This window comes from Lutjanus erythropterus, chromosome 20 (assembly GCF_056507025.1).
Source record: "Lutjanus erythropterus isolate fLutEry1 chromosome 20, fLutEry1.hap2, whole genome shotgun sequence".
In the NCBI taxonomy this organism is placed as follows: Eukaryota; Metazoa; Chordata; class Actinopteri; order Lutjaniformes; family Lutjanidae; genus Lutjanus; species Lutjanus erythropterus.
In genome coordinates, this window is record NC_139336.1 from 18,331,643 (window position 1) to 18,339,061 (window position 7,419).

Below are 7,419 nucleotides of genomic sequence, written 5' to 3' on the forward strand. Positions count from 1 at the left end.
AAAATACAGGACCTCAAGAGTTTGTGTGGCAAGGAAAACAACACCCAGTGAATGTTAATGTCTGTGTGTGTCTACTGGATGTAATTAGGCAATGGGTTGCTAACACATTACAACTTTATAAGGTGATAATATGTCAGGAGTTGTGGGTTTGCCACCTTGTGTATGGCCTTCTATTGCCCCCAAGTGGCCAAAAAAGTCATTAATGCAGCTTTAATTGATGTCATTACTAGATCACAGCTATATAAAGATTAGCAGCTGGAGTGTGACTGTCATTAAGTTGAAAGGGCATGTGTTGATCACTGTTTCAGTTTGACTTAGGTTTTACTGGACAGTAATGGGAGCAGTGATGGAGAGGTAGTTAGCTCTACAATAGAGGAACTGATGAAAATCAGATCAGAAGTGTAGCATTTTGGATAATAAACTGCAGATTTAAAATATATTTATTCAAGAAATTGTCACTTTGATTTGGGTTAATGACATTAATATTGCAATTAAATCACTTTTGAGGATCACCATTAAAACATGCTTAGTTGCAATTAATAGTCACAGTTGCCCAAACTCATTTCATTTTTAGCCACAGCTTGTGGAGTAGAGCAACAATTGACATTAGCTTTAATTCACAGTGTAAGGGGCTTATAAGTGAGTATTTTTATACAGCTCTTGTTCCAGTATTGCAACCCACAAAGATTCTTACGTACATTAAATCAATCATAGTTGAACTTTTCCTGTTGGCACCTCATGACTGTTTTTATTACCAGTTAATGAACTGGCACGAGTGAAGACAAATGAAATTTTTTTATGTTGTGAGCAGAGGCAACAAAAGTGGTTTTACCTCTACATGTCGTTGTATGATGTCTGTGTGATAAAATGTATTCTTCATGCCATTATTTCAACACTTCCAACAAAATCAGAGAAAAAGTGCCATCAGTCAAATGTAGGTTGTTATGCTGCAAAACCTTGCCACAGTCTGAATTGTTCATAAGTGTTTTTATTTGGACTAAACTGCATAATGTACACACTCTCCATGATGATTCTGCTTCATCCACATCTGAATTCACCCTTCCTAAGTCCCAACCCTTTGGAAACCTCTGTCAACTTCTTTCCTGTTTCCTGTACAGAGATAAGCTATGTGCTAGTCTATGTTGAAAAGAAAAACAAAATTTGAAGATGGTTAAAAGATATTTTGCTAGGGGTGCTGTGGAAGCAACTTATACAGTACATATAGTCCAATCTTAAGTTAGCTAATGTTAATAAAACACTAGCAAACTAGTTAGTTAATCTACATTAATTGTTAGCTAGCTAGTTAGCTGATGTTTTGGTCTGTAGCAAAACTGTAATCTACACCAATGGTTAGCTAACTAATTATATCTGATAGCTAATGTTAGTCAAATGCTGGCTAACTACCTAGCTACTCTACACCAATGGTTAGCCAACTAATTACATCTGATAGCTAATGTTAGCAAAATGCTGGCTAACTAGCTAGGTAATCTAAATGAATCCTTAGCCAGCTAGTTAGCTAGTGTTTCTTCAAAATATTTTTTCTTGTTTTCCTTGTAGACAAGCCAAGCACATATCATGTAAGTACAGGAAACCAGAGAAGAAAAGGTTGACCAAGGTACCAAGCTAGCTCAGGTGTTAACTTGAGTACAGAGCAAAGGAGGACAGGACTGAGGAAAGATCAATCATTTTCAAATACACAGACAAACAGCACTGTATTACAATAGTATTGTATTACAATGCAATTTAAGATAGTTTGAGGTTTTTGCATCTAAAACACTGTTTGTCTTCTTTCTGACATAACAACCCTTCAAAGTTTGAAGGAGATCTTTACCTCTCTGTCTAAGTCTGAGCTGTGTGTCTCATGCAGCCTCATGCTGTACTCAGTGAATGTGATGTCTCTACAATATTTTGTATTAATCCCCAAAATGGCACTTCTCTGACAATCGAACTGAATCAGCATGTAAAGTAGCAGTTGGGCACCACATAGAATGTAAATTTGAAAACGCAAACAAAATTTACTTGACACATATTATGAAGCAAAGCTCAGTTTCACCCTACAAATGAGTGTATGTTAGAAGTATGTTTTACATGTGGACAAAGGCTAATTTTTAAATGCTTGTAGTTGATAGAATGCTATTTGTCAATAGTATTTATTTTTCAACTATGTAAATCAGCTTGCTTCTGCATGTATCAGAGATAGATGGTCCCATTTCTTTTTTTTATAGCCTGTTTTTTATGATTGTTTATAGGATTTTCTAATCATACTTATATAGAAAACAGGAGATTACTATACAGCTGTCAAAAAGTATCAAAATAAGATTGAAACACATGGGTAACTTTGTAAATAAACATGTACATAACAGAATACCTGCAATAAATTAAAAAAAAATAAAGCAGTGTTTTTGCCTGTTATTGCTAAATTCTGTTTCCATTTTTTTCCAGATATGTTTGTAAAGGTAAACCCCTCACAGCTGATTTCGATTTTTTCAGTTGGCATATACTGCTGAATTTGACTGACATCTTACCTATTCTCTTGTTTGCCTTGCTGCACCTTCCAAGGTGGGACAAATTGCATCTTGATCATTTTCATTAGTACCTGGAGTCTGGTGACCTCACATAATTTTAATCTTTTTTTTTTTTCTTTTTTTTTCTTTTTTTGAGACAGCTGGCATTACTATGTTCCACATCTGCACCAGCTAAATGCTAATGGCTACTGTGTTTAGGCTAATGTAATGTAAAAATAGCTCATAATAGTAGACTACTGTCCTGACTCTTTACCGTTCAGTCTGTGTCATCTGTCATCAAAATATAACATTTGCATTTTACATTAATATTTCCTTCACCGTGTCAGTACATTTAAACTACATCTGCTCTCTGAATTAAACTTATGTTCAAAGTTCAGCAGCAGAAATAACTCGTGCACTCTTTTACTTTCCCGACATGAGCAACATGCTCTCCTGACAGTGGTTTGCCTCACACTTTGTAAATATTCATCTCGGTCTTTTGTCCTATAAGAGTTTTTATTTCAGGCAGCAAAGAAAAATAACAGTGGCTGTTTTTGTTTTTTATGTGGTTTCGAATTGGGTCTCAAGAATCAAGGAATTTCACCAGTATTGGTATCAACTTCTAAAATTCTGGTATTGTGACATCCCCAGTGTGTAGGGTTTTTAAACTGTACAAATGGTGTCTATAAATTAAACATTATTTGCCTATGACAGGGACACTGCAGGGCATGAGTCAGCATCATTACACTTCACTGGTCCCAGTAGATTTACTCAGTAGATAATCCAAGGGATTAAATGTCTGCTGTCTGGACGCCCCCCTCACCCACCCTGTACTCTTTGAGAGTTACAGCCCCCGATTGTGTGTGTGTGTGTGTGTGTGTGTGTGTGTGCACAAGTGTGTGTTAAACAAAGGTTTTTGTATTGAAGCTCTGAATCATGTCGCATTTGTGGTCTCAACTTAATTAATGATGCCACTGCTTTTGATAGCTGATGGAAAACACCTGCTGTTTCATTGCCAATTGAGGTGGAAATTACAAATCACGGTGCTGATTCAAGTGACTTCATATTTGGATATTCAACTCTGACTCTGTCTTCAGTTCAGTCCATTCAGTTGATCGCTAGTTTAAGATACTTAATTCAGTTCAGTACAAAAATATATATAAGCCTAACAGCCAGCTGTTTATGACAGTTATCACATCATGATTGTTCCTGTGGCTTACGTGGTCTTTTAATATGCTTTTAACACCAAAGTAATGTACTGTGTATCATGGCTGAGCAGCTCCTCTGCTAAACATGACTGATTGAGTCAGCGACAGTAGTGATTCAGTATAGAAAGTTTAGTCTGAAGATTGTCTGTAAAGGTTTGTTCATACATTTACTGAAACCATTTAGCAGCCACAAGTGCGACATGCTAAAAAATCAAGTCACAAAGAGCGGCAGTCCTATGTTGTGCTTAGACTACAGGAGTTTTAAAATCCTCACCAATTTTGAAATAATGGTGCATCACACACTGCAGAAAGATCTCATGGGGAATGTGATTTAGCCATCTCATGGAGAAGCAGATGTAAACTAAGTGGAGGTGTGGCGCAACTATTTGCCGGAGTAATGCTTTGCAGTAAGAAAAAACAAAAGAATACGGATTAAGGGATCTGGATGAGTGATCGGAGCATGCATAAATATCACATCCTTTGGATTTCTCTAAGTTATGTTAAAATCTGTTCACATATTGGCAAAACAAATTATTAATACATGTCATTTGCTTCACATTATTACATATTTCTCCTTTAACAATACTGTACTTTACAATATCATAAATTGCCCAATATGTGACAGTCTTCTCTTTGAGGATGATTTAGATGATCTGCTAAAGCTGTTTCATAATATACCTTAGATACAGTATTTGTTTAGGTACAAGTGAGGAAATAAACTATTATTAATTTTTTGCTTTTTGAAAGTAGGTCACACATGAAATTGAAGTGTTTACAGGAAATTATAAAATGACAGACCGTGCACTGTCTAATTCCCTTCCCCCATTCACTTGACCCTCACAGTGTCTTGGTTTTGCTCCTGTTCATCTTTCACTGTCTCTGCCCATCTCGCTGCCTCTTCATCTCTTTTACTCCTCTTCCCAATCCCTCTAACCACCCCTCCACTCTCTCCACCGCCCCATGGCCAAACACAGTGACCTAGACTCCCAGCCTCCTTTGATGTGAGCGATGTGACCCCTGCGCTCCAGATGCCCCTACACCGCCAGTCTTATCCTCTCCGAGAGCCGGCACAGCCCACAGAGAGGGCCAGTCATTAACCCCGTACAACCTGGGCCTCCCCTCCACTGCTTAAACACATGATGTATCACAACACCAACCCCCATGCATCCCCCGCTCTGATTCACCCAAACATGCATGTGTGGGCGAGGACCGATGATGCAATAGGCTCTTTAAACATTTAAAGAACGGGTCAGCTTTTCAAAGGGGGGAGCTGGAACCTTTGGCCACTGCTTCAGTTATCATGGTCAGTGGTTGAAAGTCTGGTGATATGTCAGAAGGAAAACAAATGAATGTCTAATGAATGGAAAGCCTGGATGATGAATGAAGCTTCACACTGGTACACTGCTGGTTTATTTGGATTATGAGTGTATATCTTTGCCATACCTAGGCTGATAGGATTAAAAGAAACAATGCTTTTATCTCCTGACTGATTGAATATGATGAAATCAAGGGTAAATGTGCATCTTAGGAGGATTGTTTATTATGATATGCTGACACTTAAAATATGCACAAGCACAATGAAACAGCACTGAATTCCTTGTGTCTACATCAAGTATCTTTCAGTAAACCCTACATCTTTTTGTTACTTTAGCAGAGAGAAATTAAAACAAGTCATCTCAGAGTAATGATGAGTCATGGCCTCAGTCAACCTTAAATCTGAAACCCAAACAAATCATAGTCTGGGTGCCCCGCATGACAAAGGAGAAGAGTGCAAGAACAAGAGCATTCCTAGGGGTAGAAAAACGAGGGAGGGGATTACTTTATTAAGATGTACTGAAACACAGATCACCACAGATGGATGAGCGCCTCGCACAAAGAGGGTTTTGAGAGAATCAAATCCATCTCGTGCAGGAGTCACAAACATCTGTTTGAAAAGTCAAAGTGTTGCAACTTTAGGTCTTTCATTAGAAGCTGGGAGCCTCCTTTTGAAACCTTTGGACAACAAGCTAAGACATCAATGTCAAAGGGCTCTGTCGAAGCTTAAAAAGACAAAGAGAGAAAGGGACAAAGAGGTGAGTTCTCCTGATAACCAGAAGGTTGTGTTTCTCCATGTGATTTTAATAAAGAGGCCTCAATCGACAGAGCATCTGGGCCATCCGCATAAGGAGGCAAATGCTAATATTGCTCTTACTGGCAGATAAAATAAAGTCTAGCACACTTTTCTTGGCACACTCCCAGGGCAGATGTTTGATGCCTGGCCTGAGGCTTCTGGTGAGATGGCAGTGGGGGTTGGTCTGGAATTAGGAGAGTCCTCCATCAGATAACACATTTTCTGGTTCATGTAAAGACGTCCAGCATATCAACAGAGACATGCATCACCATAATGTGAAAATCTGCATCTGCACAGCGGGCAGGTTTTTGCCTCCACAGACGGCCGAGACAAGTCGTGGGACGGGAGCGCTGAAATGGGAGCACAGACCCTTCCATCTCCCACCATTCAGTCTTTCAGCACCACTCCTGGCCAGAGTCCTGGTGAGAGAGTGGGAGGAGAAGGGGGAGGGCAGGGAGCATCCTCTGAGAGAAGCAGACGGGGATGGTATTGTGTTGATAGGATGAGAACTGGAGACTGTCTCAGAGGTAGAAAACAGTGCAAATACCTGTTAAGCTGTGGCCATACAGTAGCGGGGAACTTTCAACTAGAACTGCTAGCTGTGAGATTTTGCATATGAGTAAAAAACATTGGCCTCTGTCTTAGCTGTTCTGTCAGTTATGGTTAAATCCTGGAATCACTGGTCAACTCACAACCATGACCTTTTTGATGGATAATAATATCATTCAACCATTGCAAGCAGTCTTTATATGTAGTCATAGTACAGTAACTGCAGCGACCACTTGTTGTGAAGGACATTGATTTTGGTCAATAAACTGCTTTTATGGGTTCTGATGATTTTGCTTAAAGTTGTTTCAAAATCAGCTGGCTCAGATTGTTACTGATAGTTTCAAATCAAGTCCATAGACAGACAATAATAGGTGTCCCACAAGAATCAATATCAAGCCTCCTGCTATTTACTCTCTAAAAAAATATCATTTTTGTAAAAATATATTTAGAGACATAATTTACTTAATTATACAAACCTATTCAAATAACATTGATTTCCAACAGAACAATGCAATATGAATTTTTATGCTGATGATTCAATCTTGTATGCATTCTCACAAACTACAGAGCATACAGTCTGGTTCTGATGATCGTCACACTCGTCTTATTATCTCAGTTACACAGAAGCATGAACCTTTTACATCTCTGCTTTGATCCATGCTCTCATTGAGATCAAGTTGATAAAGTATAGCATTGAGTTAGACAGATCACCTCTTTCTTTCACAACAGAAGAACCACTATACAATCCACAATTTTAACTATGCATACACTGATACAGGGATATATCCTGTATGCTCATGCTGTTGCCATTACTCTTAAACAAGTGGAAGCCACTTATTTTAATCCCATTCAATTTATTGCTCAAGATATCTGCCATCAGCCTTCCTGTGTTTTTATTGCCTAATTGTGTATGTCCTTAGCTGAGTTCATTTGGGTTAGCTATAAAAGTTTCTCATATCAGTTCTGATCTGGAGAGGACTGGTTTCCAGTTTTATGCAAGTTCCTTCTGAACATAAGTGTAAAAGACATAAATTCCTCTGAGGTATCT